At 34.9% G+C, this 15,742-nt stretch overlaps 1 protein-coding gene across 1 annotated transcript in view; it reads left to right on the forward strand.

Moving 5' to 3' along the window:
• The first annotated feature begins 5,567 nt into the window (after positions 1-5,567).
• LOC132140011 (discoidin domain-containing receptor 2-like) overlaps positions 5,568-15,742 on the forward strand; it is a 41,816-nt gene continuing 31,641 nt past the window's right edge. The window contains exon 1 of the mRNA XM_059548764.1: positions 5,568-5,704. The gene's annotated coding sequence lies outside the window, so the exon portion shown is untranslated. The remainder of the gene's footprint in view (positions 5,705-15,742) is intronic.

Below are 15,742 nucleotides of genomic sequence, written 5' to 3' on the forward strand. Positions count from 1 at the left end.
ACTCAAAAAAAAAAAGGTGAATAACAAAAGTAAGGAAAAATATACATATATTTTGATATAATGTGATGTAATTTCCTGTACGATATAATGGTCTTATTGTCACATGACATTAAGTGGGTCCCTGTATGTTACATCACATATACTTTAATTATTTATTATATTATTTATTAAACAATTGATAATATTGATCATCATTTATATGTGTTATTTTAATAACAATGGTTGTTGTTCTTATTCTTATATTCTTTACCAACTAGACAATTTTGACTTCACATCCCATATCATAATTGAAATGATAATTGCATTTATAGTATTTTTTTAAAACAGTAATACATCCATAATACAGCAGTCTGCTGATTATATTTATATTTTCATGTTAATAATATGTACAGAGTTTTTGACAGCTGAACAATAATAAAAAAAAAAAGCTGAATTACAAAATAGTCACAAACTAGAATAACCCAGAACCTGCTCTGTATATGTAAATGTTTCTTAAACCTACTGCGGTCAAAACAGTGGAAACAGATCACGAGAGAAGATCACTGAAAACATAGTTTTTCATATAAGAAAAGACCTTTACCTTGATCTTGTTGCACATTTAAACAATCTTTAAAACCACATCTATCATACACCATCTTGATCCTAAGAAATAAACAGTCTGGTTCCTAGAAGAGAGTAAAGATCTCACTTCTGGAACACTTTAACAACTCCAGTAGATCACTGTAACAATGACTTCCAGATGTCTGGTGGCGGAGTGAAAGTGTCAGCCTAAATATAGGGTGATTGTGATATCGTTTCTTCAGAAGAATGAATGATAAGGAGGAAGTTTATCAATAAATGATGTAAACTGAGCTGTAGCAAGAGAAACTTTGTAAACCTGTAAGCAATCTCACCTGCATCTCCTCTCCTCTGTCCCAAAAAAAAATCATAACTATCATACCTGGTCCATGGCAAATGTAAAAATGTGTTTATATAAACTACAGAATTTTTTTTTTTATGACCAAAGTTATTTTTATTGTGATAATCTGTGAAATGTTTGACCAACAAACATTAAATAAATCAATAAAAACATCATATCAGTATGCATTTACTGTACGTGTCAGTAGACTGGTCTATTAATATATATGATTTAAAAAAGACAGACATGATAAAATGTTTTTCATTGACACATGGTCAATCAAATAATAATAATAATAATAAATGTTAAATTAAAATAGGATTTAAAAAAATCACGTAGACAAAATTCCATTCTCTTTTTTTTAATTAATTTAGATTAAGAAAGGCAATGCCAGGTGTTTATTTTTATAACACATACTGTATCATACACCATGATAACTTTAATAATCAATAAATAAATGTAAGAAAAATATTCGATTAGTTAAAATTAAATAAGATTATTCATTAAAACGTATATAAGACACATAAAAGGAAATTTAAAAAATAAACCACAATACAATTTATTTGTTAATTTTGATAAAACAAACTAACTAACTAACTAACTATAATAAACTAACTAGCTAATTACCTAACAAACTAACTAACTAACTAAATGTCAATTTGGTCTTGAATTTTTTTTTTTTTTTTACTGTTTAGCTTATAATAATAAGTGCTATTTAATGCAAATTCCTATTAAAATGATTGACCCCATATAATGTGACAACATGCCCCAGATCTGGGTTGTTTTTCTGGTCAACAATGGTTAAACTGTTAAACACCTTTTTTGTGATCCAATCTAAGGGTATGTGTCAATACAAACATTTACTTCACAAATCATCTTTTCAAATGCAAAAGCCGCACATTTGATTGAAAAACTCACAAATAATTTTATACAGTGAATCAATTGAAATGTTACAGAAAAATGAACAACTCCTGCGCAACCCTGGATGTGTTTTCCAAACTTTCTCTCCAAGATCAGCACTCTCAGTATTTCCTGTGTTGTCACGGTTCTGCCCAACTGCTCATTTCCTCTGCCTCTCTCTCTCCTTCATACTGGCCAACAGAAGAGAGGAAGTCATGTTGCATCACTCAAGTGTTGTTTAATACAGGCCTTTCCGAAGTACTTCATCATTTCCTCATTAATTACACGATAATGGTCATTCAGCTGAGCTGCTCATGACCGGTTGCTTTGAGGATGAAGAGGTCAAGAAGCCACAATGACAAAGCACTTCCTGTCAGCTGTGATGCTTCTAACTGGGATAGATTTTGCCGGGCATGCTGTAAAAACATGACAACTCAATGAATGTCTAGAAATTTCTGTTTTTGGGGGCGTGAGCACTGTAATGACCAGCTGATTTTATGTTATCATTTAAATAAGAAACATGCGACACACATAAACATATTCCATATATTCCATGTCATCTGATTATCTGATTGAACCATTAGAACTGTTAGAACTGCTACAAAATCAGATATCAGAAGACTACAGAGAACTGTTCGGACTGCTGAAAGGATTATTGGTGCTCCCCTGCCCACCCTCCAAGAACTGTACACATCCAGAGTGAGGAAAAGGACTCAGAAAATCACTCTGGATCCCTCACATCCAAGTCACCCCATCTTTGAACTTTTGCCATCTGGCCGGCGCCTCAGAGCCACAAATACAAGAACAGCAAGGCACAAGAATAGTTTCTTCCCCCAGGCAATCTACCTCATGAACAGTTAAATGTTTCCCACTTAAACGTATGCTTATGCAAAAATGTGCAATATCCTTATATTTATTTGTTACCCCTCCATCCTAGAACATTCCTGCATCTCACTCAATCCTATTCCATTATCATTTATAGCACAATTGTTTATACACTTATTTATTTGCCAATTTGTAAATCTCCTGTAAAAATTATTTTTTTTTTTTGTCTGTGTGTTGTTGTCTCTGTTTACTGGAAGCTTATGTCACTAAAACAAATTCCTTGTATGCGCAAGCATACTTGGCAATAAAGCTCTTTCTGATTCTGATTCTGATATGTGGAAGTTGACTGAAAAAAAAACCCGAAATAAGTTTATTCAAACCTAAATAAGGTTGCATTAAATTAATTAAATTGATGTTTGACAGATTTTGCCAGTCACACTTTGCAAACTCGAATACCTGGAAATTTATGTTCAGTTTCTTAGCGTTGTGAGCTTCAGTTTAACACATGCATACAACATATGTTGTCTTGTATCATACTGTTTTTGTTTTGTTTTGCTTTGCTTTGCTTTGTTTTGCCATAATGACCAGCTGACTTTGTCATAATTTAAATATGAAACATGCAACACAAATATTCCATGGTATCTCACTTATCCATTAGAATTTCTATTTATGTGGAAATTATTTAACAAATTTTTAAATATTTATTATTTATTTAAGGTTGCAATGATGGATGATAAACTATTGTAATATAATAATAATAACGGTCTTGTTGGCAAATGGAGTCTTGTTGATACTTCCCAAGCAATCTTGTGTGCTTCCACAGACTAAGTCCTGTTGGGTCTTGCATCACCTCTGACTAAATGCAAATTTGCTCGGGGGGATCTGTTGAGGAATGTGCCGAGACAGCTGCTGCCCCCAAGAGACATTACAGCTGTGAGTCTGTGCTGCCCTCTGATGGACGACAAGAGCAACTACAGCGGTAACGGCCTGCAAATAAAAGATTTTAAGGTATTCAAAATAAATGACTAATATAAACCTGTGTGACATATATGTGTGTGACATATATATATATATACAGTACAGACCAAAAGTTTGGAAACATTACTATTTTTAATGTTTTTGAAAGAAGTTTCTTCTGCTCATCAAGCCTGCATTTATTTAAGTGCCGTGACATTCAGCCAAGTATGGTGACCCATACTCAGAATTCGTGCTCTGCATTTAACCCATCCAAAGTGCACACACACAGAGCAGTGAACGAACGAACACACACACACACACACACACACACACACACACAAACACACACACACACCTGGAGCAGTGGGCAGCCATTTATGCTGCAGCGCCCGGGGAGTTGAGGGTTCGATGCCTTGCTCAAGGGCACCTAAGTCATGGTATTGAAGGTGGAGAGAGAACTGTACATGCACTCCCCCCACCCACAATTCCTGCCGGCCCGGGACTCGAACTCACAACCCTTCGATTGGGAGTCCGACTCCATTAGGCCACGACTTCCCCCACAACTTTATTTGATCAAAAATACAGAAAAAACAGTAATATTGTGAAATATTTCTATTTGAATATACTTAAAAAAAATAATTTATTCCTGTGATGCAAAGCTGAATTTTCAGCATCATTACTCCAGCCTTCAGTGTCACATGTAACATCCAGTCTATCACATGATCATTTAGAAATCATTCTAATATTCTGATTTATTATGAGTTTTGGAAACAGTTCTGCTGTCTAATATATTTGATGAATAAAAGGTTAAAAAGAACCGCATTTATTCAAAATAAAAAAAAACTATAATAATATATATTCTAATAATATATTTTCTTTACTATCACTTTTTATCAATTTAACACATCCTTGCTGAATAAAAGTATTGATTTTATTTTTTTAAAAAGAAAGAAAAAAAATTACTGACCCCAAATTACTGACCAGTAGTGTATATTGTTATTACAAAATATTTATATTTTAAAAACATAGCTTTTTTTTTTTTTTTCTTTTTTTTTTACTTTTTATTCATCAAAGTATCCTAAAAAAGTATCACATGTTCTAAAAAAATATTAAGCAGCAGAACTGTTTCCAACTTTGATAATGAATCATCATATTAGAATAATTTCTAAAGGATCATGTGATAATGATCCTAAAAATTCAGCTTTGCATCACAGAAATAAATTATCATTTAAAGTCTAATAAATTTAAAAACAATTATTTTAAATTGTAATAATATATCACAATATTAATTTTTTTCTGTATTTTTGATCAAATAAATGCAGGCTTGATGAGCAGAAGAAACTCCTTTCAAAAACATAAAAAATAGTAATGTTTCCAAACTTTTGGTCTGTACTGTATATATAGATATAATTTTACAGGCGTTTTTACTAGAAACATTTTACTAGAAGTTACTAGTGGCCTAGTTACTTTTTTGAACAGTTGTTGTATAGCTTAAACATTGGAGTCCTTATAAAATTATGATTTGACATGCTGACCAGAGGAGGGATACGAGATAATAAATGTGTGTTCATGCAAATCTATGCATGGCATAAAAAAAAACATTTGGCTATTTATCCCGCAGAGGCTCAGCAGTACAGCTTTGTTTACTGTAACACACACACACACACGTAGGCTATATTTCATTTAATTCACCACGATTTTATGCTGCTAGTTTGTCTTTAAAGAGGACATCCTGAGCTTTTCACTTTATTCATCATAAAATTTAATCTATAAATGTGTTTAAATAACATATATTTATTTTATTTATTTATAAGTAATATGAATGCAATAATATATTTGATATTTTCATAGGTTATATATGTCTATTCTAAGTGAATACCTTGAGTTGATCAGTGTTATTACATCCATTGCTCCCTTCTTCAAGCGGCCGGAAGAGGGATGTGATGTAAACTCACATTGGACCTTTTTTCCTTCTTCTCCTGCAGCGGTCGGGTCTTCCGATGCATTGTAACGGTGAGCGAACACAAACTCTTGAACACAATGCCTCGACATCTTCTGTAACGGCGCGGTGACTTTCGGATGTGTCTTCGGTTGAATAAAGGATTGTCAGGATCCCGAAAACAGGTATTTAGTCACTTTAGAGCTTAATTTTAAGGAGAGTGAAGTTTCTGGAGACAAACTGAAGTCGTTGAGTCTTCTGAACTCTTTGTTGCGATTGAGAAACACTCAGACAGATCAGATGTGTGCTGTTGTTGAACTCGAGGTGATTCATAGAGGTTTGAAACTTTGATTTGTCAACTTTGGACGCTTTTGTTAGACACCAGAGAAGGTTTATTATCTTTCATTTACAATCTATTGTGTGAAAAAAGTTTGAATACATTGACAATATCATGCACGTGGTGCTTTTTGGTGTTTTATGGGGTTATATCGGTAGAATGTGCTTTGTGGCTGTTTTTCCACTTTAATGTCTGTTAAAGTTGCTGCTTTGTGTTTTTATTTTTCTCATTGACGATGAGCTTTATAAATCAGGCCGCAGTGCGCATGTCTTACTTTTAACTACAAGAACTGATTGCTGTTATCATGACTACCGCTAAAAACTAGATGTTTTATTTTGGATTTTGCACGATTGGTGTGATTAGTGAATGAATCTTTTCTGAGTCGGTTCACTAACCGGTCTGAACGGTTCGTTCGCGAATCGGACTGAATCAGACCGAGCCACTATTGATCTATAAGTGGTCCGAGCACTTGAAGGGATAGTTCACCCAAAAATGAAAATTTGAAGTTTATCTGCTTACCCCCAGGGCATACAAGATGTAGGTGACGTTGTTTCTTCAGTAGAACACAAAGATATTTAACTCAAACCGTTGCAGTCTGTCAGTCATATAATTGAAGTGAATGGGAGTCAGGGCTTTACACTGATGTGTAAAGACACAAAACGATCGGTCTGTGCAAGAAACTGAACAGTATTTATATTGTTCAGAGGTAAAAAAAAAAAAAAAAAAAAAACATATAAATGCTGTTTAATTTCTTGCACAGACCGATCGTTTCGTGTCTTTACACATCGTCATGAGCTGCAGGGTTTAATTTGGTTTTGTTTGTGTATGTTTTTTTTTTTTACTCTCAAAGCCCTGACTCCAATTTACTTCAATTATATGACTGACAGACTGCTGTGGTTTGAGTTAAAAATCTTGTTTTAATCCTCTGTGTGTGAATGGGTCCAAACAGCTGATAAAAACATCACAATAATCCACAAATAATCCACACCACTCCATTCCATCAGTTAACATCTTGTGAAGTAAAAAATCTGCATGTTTGTAAGAAACAAATCCATCATAAAGGCGGGTGGATTATTGTGACGTTTTTATCAGCTGTTTGGACTCTAATTCTGACGGCACCCATTCACTGCAGATCCATTGGTGAGCAAGTGATGTAATGCTAAATGTCTCCAAATCTGTTCCCATGAAGAAACAAACTCATCTACATCTTAGATGGCTTGAGGATGAGTACATTTTCAGCTAATTATATTTCAGAATCAGAATAAGACTTTGTATTTACATAATGCTTGAGAGAGGGGCAGAAATTAGTTAAGAAAGAAGAGAGGTGGTAATTTTTTTGTGTTAGCTGCTTAAGATGGAGATGGCATGGAAGAAAATGCTTAGATGTTCTAGTGCACAAAGATCTGTAAGGTCTGCCTGAGGGGAGAAGAGCAGACAGGTTGTGTCCGGGGTGAGAGGATCTGTGGTGATGTGAACTGCACCGGACATGTCCTGAAGGTTTGGGCAGGTGCAATTATCCTTTCAGCTGTCCTAACAGTCCGTTGCAGTCTCCTTACATCAGATTTGTTGACTGACCCAAACTAGACAGTTATAGAAGTGCACAGAACCAACTCAGTAAAAGCTGAGTAAAACTGTGGCATCTTACCTCTCCCTTTTTCACAATGGAGTCAGTGTGTTTGTGGGTGAACTTTAACTGGTGGTGTGTATTAGAATCATTCATCACTCTCATTGACTATTGATTATTTATTAAGAATTGGTGATGGATTGATAGGTTGCTGCTTTGAAAAGTGAAAGATCTGTAATTTTGTGCCTGAGAATCCGAGGCATTTCATCTCTTTGGAAAGCCGGTTATAACGTCGATTTCCTCTGTGCTTTTTATTAAGTGTGCTGTTTTTCTTTCTCCTGTGATGCAAGAAATTGTTGTATGCCAGAGCAGAGGTCAGTTGTTGCCTAACAAATGAAAAATGTCTTGAGCCTAAACTCTCATCGATTTTCTCATGCTCGCAGCTCTTGTTTCTGTCTGTGTCTGATTATCAGGCTCTCTGTTCTACGTTTATCTCTGAAAGTTACTGCAGACCATAACAATTGACAGCATCGGCAACAAAACGATTGCTGAAGCCATTTTGAGGTCAATGAAGAGATGGCTTCGATGTGTTTGTTATAGAGGCAGTATGAACGTAAAGTAGAGGTTGAGTGATATTTAAGTACCCAAGCAGATGATGAATTAGAGTGAAGACTTATACACTACTGGCCAGCAAATACTGTACATTGAGTGCAAGTAAAGCTCATTGTTTACAATTGAGATTTCCCAGAAATAAGAACAAATGATGCTGTTAGTCTAGTCTTGAAAATGTTAGTTTTGCACATGCTGGTGTCTTTTTTCATTTCTTTTCTGTTTTCTATATATATAAAAACTAGTACTTTTATTCAGAAAGGATGCATACAGTGGATCAGACCTGACCGTAAAGACATTTATAACATTACAAAATAGTTCTATTATAAATAATGGCTGTTCTTTTGAACTTTCTATTCATAAAAGAAAAATTGTACCACAGTTTCTACAAAAATATTAGGTAACACTAATATTGATATTAATAAGAAATGTTTCTTGAGCAGCAAATCAGCATATTAGAATGATTTCTGAAGGATCATGTGACACTGAAGACTGGAATAATGATGCTGAAAATTCAGCTTTGATCACAGGAATAAATTATATTCAAAATCAAATAGAAAACAATTCATTTGAATCATAATAAAATATATACAATAATATAATATAATCATGTAAAAATATATTGTATTAATATAACATTAACTATTAATCTCGGAAGAACTATGTTTTGTTTTGTGATTTAATTTTTTTAATTAGTATTTTTTTATGCATTAGACAGACAATTTTATTCATATTGAGATTTCTGACTTTTGATCGCAGACTTCTGTATTTTTTATTTATTTATGTTTATGCATTTGACAGACTTTTTTTTAGTCCAAAACAACTTACATTGCATTCAAATGATACATTTATCAGTTATTTGCTTGCCATACTAGTTGTTGTTTCCTTCTTTCCTTTGGGTTCTTTCCATGCTCAAAAAATAAAGAGATCCTAGCTTGAACTGAATAGATTAAATGCTTAAAGTTTTTTTCAGCTGCAGTTGTGGCCACAGTAAGTTTGTCCCTGAGGCAACAGAGCATTTGGTTTTGAACACATTGAGACTTCTCAGTTTTTACTGTCCTGTTTTGTTTTCCTATGTGTGTATCTGAAGTACATTGTATCTAACGTGACTAACTGGCTGTTGAATGAGATTATTTACAACATTTATGTCGTTTGTGTCTGTGGTTTTGTGCAGTCTCTCTCTCTGTCTCTGGTGAGCTCAGCTGTCAGCGACTCTCTCTTGGTTTTGCTCTGCACATTGTTTAATGTGTTGCATAATTTGAGATGTTTGGCAGTAAGACTCGACAGAGGTCATTGAGTGAACTGTACTGCAGTTCCTTAACACCAGGATGTGAGTGTGATGCATGCGTATGTGTGTGTGTGAAACATGTTGTGCAGATGAGAGTGAACCGAACGGATTCATGTTTCTCTTGGTCCTTTAATTATAGCTCAGTAGGGCAAACACGTTCCTGCATGCTTGCAGGGTTTTGCATGTTTTGTCTGTGTGCATGCATGTACGTGCCAGTTGTAAGAGTCAGGAATTTTGAGTACTGTAGGTTATGAGATGAGACTTTCTTTCATGAAACAGACTGTTGGTTGTTTGTATAGCGCTTTGTAGATGCATCTTTTTCAGAAAAGGAACAGTGTAAAATTATGCAACATAATGTTTAAAAGATATAGGCCTAAATTATATATATATATATATATATATATATATATATATATATATATATATATATTGCTTTTTTACAAGAAAATACTATTTCCATCTTTCTACTTCAAGATTTCATTTTTTTTCTCAATGTTACATATTTTTTTTGTAGTTATGTTATGTATGAAATTTCAATTTCATGACCTTTTTCAGTGTAGCATGATTTACTGTATGTACACTTAAGAAATTGTTAATTTCACAAATGCTTACAAAGAAATGGTTTCTGAAGTAGAATGACTGAAATGATATTTTACTGTAAAATGTATTCTGATCATTTTTTTTTCTTTACAGCTTTGAAAAATCTATATATTCTTTTCATAGAAAAGTATCTTAAATCTTAAATGAAAGCTTCATCCATGTAAAAAGAAGACCATATACTGTTAGTGGGATTATTTTGGATGTGGTACTGTATTTTATATAATTATGTAATTCTATATAAGTTGATACTATAAAAACTTATATAGAATTACATAATTATATAAATAAAAAAGTAACCGATAACTTGTATTTAATTATTTCCCTGCTGGCATTTAAAAAAGATTAAAACTATTTTTTGATCACTTTCATGGCCCTCAGAATATTTTCCTCTTTGTGTATCTGAACTGTGTAGAATTTTTTATATTTATAAAAACAATTAAGCAAGAGACAAAAAAAAAATGAAGATATGTGTACATAAACAAGATGTTTACTTGATCTACAGGCAGAACGATCTGCATGCATTTCGAATTAGGGGTAACAACTACAATTTACTCATGATACCATCAGAGATGCTATAGACATGTAGCATGAGCAGTTTCTGATTTACTGCAAATTATAATTTTATAATGTCAAAATTTAAAGCAAAAATAGAATGGTCTGACTTCAGCTTTGTGAAATTATGCTACATAAAACATCTGCAGAAAATAAAAACAGCAGATGGGCTGGATGAAAATACAGTTTCACTCTCTGACAACAAGGTGGCGCATATGGAACAGCAGCAAGACAGCGTTTACTTTGTTACCGCTGTAAAAAAAAAAGCAGCACTGCTTCAAGATGAAAATAAAATACCGTCTAAACTTTTCTGAAGACAGTAGTTTTCCTCAGAGATACATTCTTATAAACCCCGAATTCAATATTTCCAATATAACAGTGAGCTGCTCTGCCTGCGTCAGTAGGCCTATTTTTTTTTCTGCTGATGTCTCTGTGCTCCATTTTCAGCATCTCTCTGTTAGGGGTGTGCACTGATAGTCGAACATTTGAATATTCGTTCTGCTCAAATTATTAGATAAATAAAAATTATATTCGAATTTCGACATATTTTTGCTAGCCATAAAAAAAAAGTCCACAATAGAACCTAATTCGGTCACTTTCTGTGATTCTCCACGGTAGAGCTGTAATTGGGCCTTAAAAGTTAGGCCCAACAGGACCCGAGTACATTTTGATTGACAGCTTTTTTAAAAGCCCGAACCCGTTTACATTTTTAACAAATTAAATTAAGATACATTTTAAATTAAGATGGGTATTTAGAAATAACGAAATTAAGATAAAGGCTCCGCCGGATTTGTTTCGCACTAGCAGATGATATTTAATAAAAGAATAATGCCAACATTAGCGTAAATACTCTGTCCACATTATGCATTTAAGACTCAATGAATATTTAGTTATCATTTAAAAAACCTTTACTCATAGAGATTAGGCTAGGTCTACATGTTTTTGTGGAGGAAAATGATTGAATCCACTGTAGATGGCTTCAGCGCGTTCCTACGCTCACTGATGGTGCATCATTATTCACTCATTATTCTCATTATAAACATGGTCCAAACTTTTCCACATTTCAGACTTTGCTTAAGTTGCTGGTGCAACCAAAACGTAATTGCTAGGGGTGTGCACGGATAGTCGAACATTTGAATATTCGTTCTGCTCTAATTATTCGATAAATAAAAATGATATTCGAATTTTGCAAAAAAAAACAAAAAAAAAAAAGTTCACAATAAAACCTAATTTAGTCACTTTCTGTGATTCTCCACGGCATATTTGAAGATGTATGCAAGCAAAAAATAATTTATGAATGAATAAGGGGCCGTTCACATATTCTCCTTCTCCAAAGCGCTCGGGGCAGAAGCGCTCCTGAGGCGTCTGCTGTTGCTAAGCAACAGTGACGGGCTCTCTCCATAATGAAGCGGAAATTTCAGCAAAGGATAAATGGATTTGCAGCACAAAAAAATCGCTTGCAGTAGCTCTGCTACTAAAATTATTATCAGCTGTTCCTTCATCTTGACTGAGCTTTCAACGTTGTTATGGGAAAGAATGAAGCTGAATGTTTAGTTCTTGTCACCTGCGGTGCGCTTGCGGCATTCTGAAAAGTTGAGATGTTTTTAACTCAATGCTTTGCGGACGCGCCTGGAAAAACGGGCGAGTCGAACCGCGTGTGCATCGCGACCGCGTCGCTTCTATTATGAGCGCACATACCTCCCGCCTACATTGGAAATAACGAACTTGAGTGCACAAAAGACGCAATATGTGAACGGCCCCTAGGAACTGCGGCCTTCTACAGTACTTCAAATATGCCGTGGAGAATCACAGAAAGTGACCGAATTCAAGAACATTGTTGTGGCATCTCTCAAGTAACGAATAAACACTGCTAACTTGGAGAATGCAGTGAAAACTCCTCTTCTCGCGTCCGCACTAGACCCTCGGTACAAACATCTCAGGTTTCTCGATGAAAACATGAGAGAAGTAAGAAAAAAAACCTTTTTTGAACATTATCAGAACATTTTCCTTGATGTGAGTGGTGCGGATGCAGCCGCCATCATCAACAACGATAAAGCGGATGCAATGCCCACTCGTCGGAGAAGGCTGAGCCAGTTTTTCAGCGATGATTACAGAGAGTCCAGCCGAGACGAGTGGGAACAGTTCTTGCTGGAGCCATGTATTCCACCAGATGAGGATCCCATTCAGTGGTGAAATGAAAACACGAAGCACTATACAAAACTTATTCACTTAGCACACCGTTATTTGTGAGTCCCGCCAACGTCTGTGCCGTCAGAGCGCGTTTTCTCCGCAGCCGGCCTTATTGTTAACAGACTAAGAAGCCGACTTTCCCCCGATCATGTTTACATGCCCGTATTTCTTAACAAGAACATGTAAAACAATAGAAAAAAACAAAAAAGATTTGCTAAGTTTAAAAGTTTCAAAGTTAAGTGTAGGCTACGTTCTACAATAGCCTAATCGCTGCAGGCTGCTTTACGTTTTTTCTTTGTTCACTTTGTTTTTCACTTTTTATTTTGCTTTTAATCTGTACTTTTGTTTGTTTGCACGCATTGTTAAAGGTTTTCAGCTACAAAACACGATGTGTAGCCTAATGTTCAAGCTTATTGTGTGTAAGCTTGTTCAAAATGACGGAAACAATAAATGTTGCTGAAATATAACGTCTGTCTCATTAAACTTAATTTAAATAAACGAATATTCGAATATTCGTTTTTTGTCTGCTCAAATATTCAAATGTGATATTTGCGGAAAACGCCCATCCCTACTCTCTGTTAACATCCCATTTATGTCATCACTCATTTCTGCTTCTTTTTCACCATGTTTTGATTTAGAGATTCAGTACTCTTTCAGAACCTGTGTAATAGTGCCTCCTACCATATAAAAGTGAAAACACAGAAAGCCAGAAAATTCTGTTAATGAAGGGCAAAGAGTTAATTTACTAATATTGTTAAACCTCAATAAATTAATGGATGTTTAAGAATTATATAAATTTTGATAGAGTATTATAATTGGCTTGGAAAATTGTAATTATTTCAATGATATTGGTATTGGTACTAATGTTTTGGTATAGTGACAACCCTAATATATTATTTAAATTGCATGGTATTTCTGTATCATGGTAGTTTGGTCATACATCCTTTAATTTATTCAGAATTTGAAGAAAATAGGCTGTATTGCACATTTGTTTGTCTCTGTTAGCAATGTTAATGTTTTGTTGCTGTACTACGATGAGGCCCCTTAGAAAGATGAGCAAGAAGGCTGGAATCCCGGCACTAGACAGGCCTTTACATGAGCCAAACATTACATAAACCATCTGCAACCTCCATCCACTTCTTCCGCCACTCTCTCTCCTTCCTTTAATAAACATATTACTTTATATCTGGAGCCCTCATCACGCAATAGCCATAAAGTATCACACAATTTTCTTTCCAAACATTTCATTTGCACTCCAGAACTGTTAGTTTGATCGTGTGCGTGCATGTGTTTTTGTTCACTGTAACAAGTGGGGTGTTCTTGCAAATTACATAATGGCTCATGGGGTATTCTCATCAACACACTGAGAACACAATGTATGAAAAACACACAAACCACACAATTCATGATCGTGTTTATATGTAATGATCAAAAACACACTTTTTTCTGATAATATGCTATCATTCAAATGTTTGGAAGTGTATAAGACTTGTTTTTGAAAACATTCTCTTATGCTCAGCAAGACTACATTGACCTAATCGGTCCCACTTTATATTAAGTGTCCCTAATACCTGTGTATTTACATAGTAATTAGATGTGTAAGTAGAATATAACCACAGTGAAGGAAACTAGTTGATGTTAGCTAGTTAATTAGCCTGTTATCTGCCTCGATAGCAAGCCAAATAGTATTTATTTCAACACTGAAACAAGCAGCATGTGTGTGTAGCTGTCTTGATTTGGGGTGAAAGAGGGAGAAATGAAGATGATACAGATATATAGTTTATGTTCGACCTGGAATTATTTATTTAGCGATTGGTGCTAAAATGTCATCTGTAGGGAACATCGTTGTGTACGGAAGACGGTTAGTCTACGTTACCCGAAAAATTTCCTGCTGTCACACCAACCGGAGGAGGGGAGGAGTTGTGTGACTCGTTATGCTCTTCGCTGCACAAAACTGAGGGAGTCCTGCACTTTCCATCTTTGACGACACGTAAAAAAAAATTGTGCATCCCGCAGGAACGGTTTGACTAAAAAATTTTAGTGGTTTTGAAACTGTGACCTTTCCAAACCGCGGTATACCTTGAAACCGGTTATCGTCACATGCCTAGTCTCAAGTATTTGTGGGGTTTTATTTTAATTCCACTACGTTAAATATGTGTTTAAATGCAATCGTGGGATCGCCACTTTTGCTATTTGTATTAAGTAGGGCTGTCAAAAAAAAAATCGAATTTCGAATATTCGTTGAATTTAAAATAAAAATCCACATTCGAATGCAAAAACGCTGCTTTCGAATTTTAGGTGTGTATTAAGGAGGGTGCTTCATATTCCGTTCCGTCTTGCACCCAGCAGCGTCCGCACAGCTTTCATAAGGGAGACGAGCTCGACACGCAGTGACACTTCTGTCTCATCATTCTCCTCATGCATGTGCGGCTGTCCGCGAGCCATCTTGATGATGAAAATGACATAATGCAGACAGTGCGTGGCTGTGGATGGCCCAAGTATAGCCTATCCAGTTGAAGCCACTAGATCAAATATTGAATTTCAAGATTCTTTCAAAATATTGCAGAAAAAGAGAACAGCAATGTGGAGAAGACGTTGTTTACATCAAAACTGAAACCAAGCCGTTCACACAGAACGCATATTTCACACATTTTCTAGAGGGACACCATTGCACTCGCGTCTCGCACAAGAGAGCTGGATGTTTAGAAAGCCATGTGAAAATGTATGTTCAACTTTTTAAAAACATTTCGAGAATTTATGGGGGGATTTTTCCCCATCCCACTGCCTCTCATGTTTTTAAATGAAAAATGTACTGTGTGATTGGCTTTCCGCGCTCTGTATTAAACTATGCATGCATACATGATGTTGTTTTGTTTATAGTTGTTTAAGCAACTTAATTATAATTGGTTTATAAACATTATTTTAAATATTATTCACTTAACAGTCATGTATTCTAATGCTTTTATTAAACGTGCATTAGTAATATTTTGATCGATGCGCCCTCTTTTGGCATCAGGAGAGAAGCAAAGGCTTTTCTTCACCCTAACTGAAATTATGCATTTGACAGTATATAAGTAAAAAAT

The sequence above is a fragment of the Carassius carassius genome, chromosome 4 (assembly GCF_963082965.1).
Source record: "Carassius carassius chromosome 4, fCarCar2.1, whole genome shotgun sequence".
NCBI lineage: Eukaryota > Metazoa > Chordata > Actinopteri > Cypriniformes > Cyprinidae > Carassius > Carassius carassius.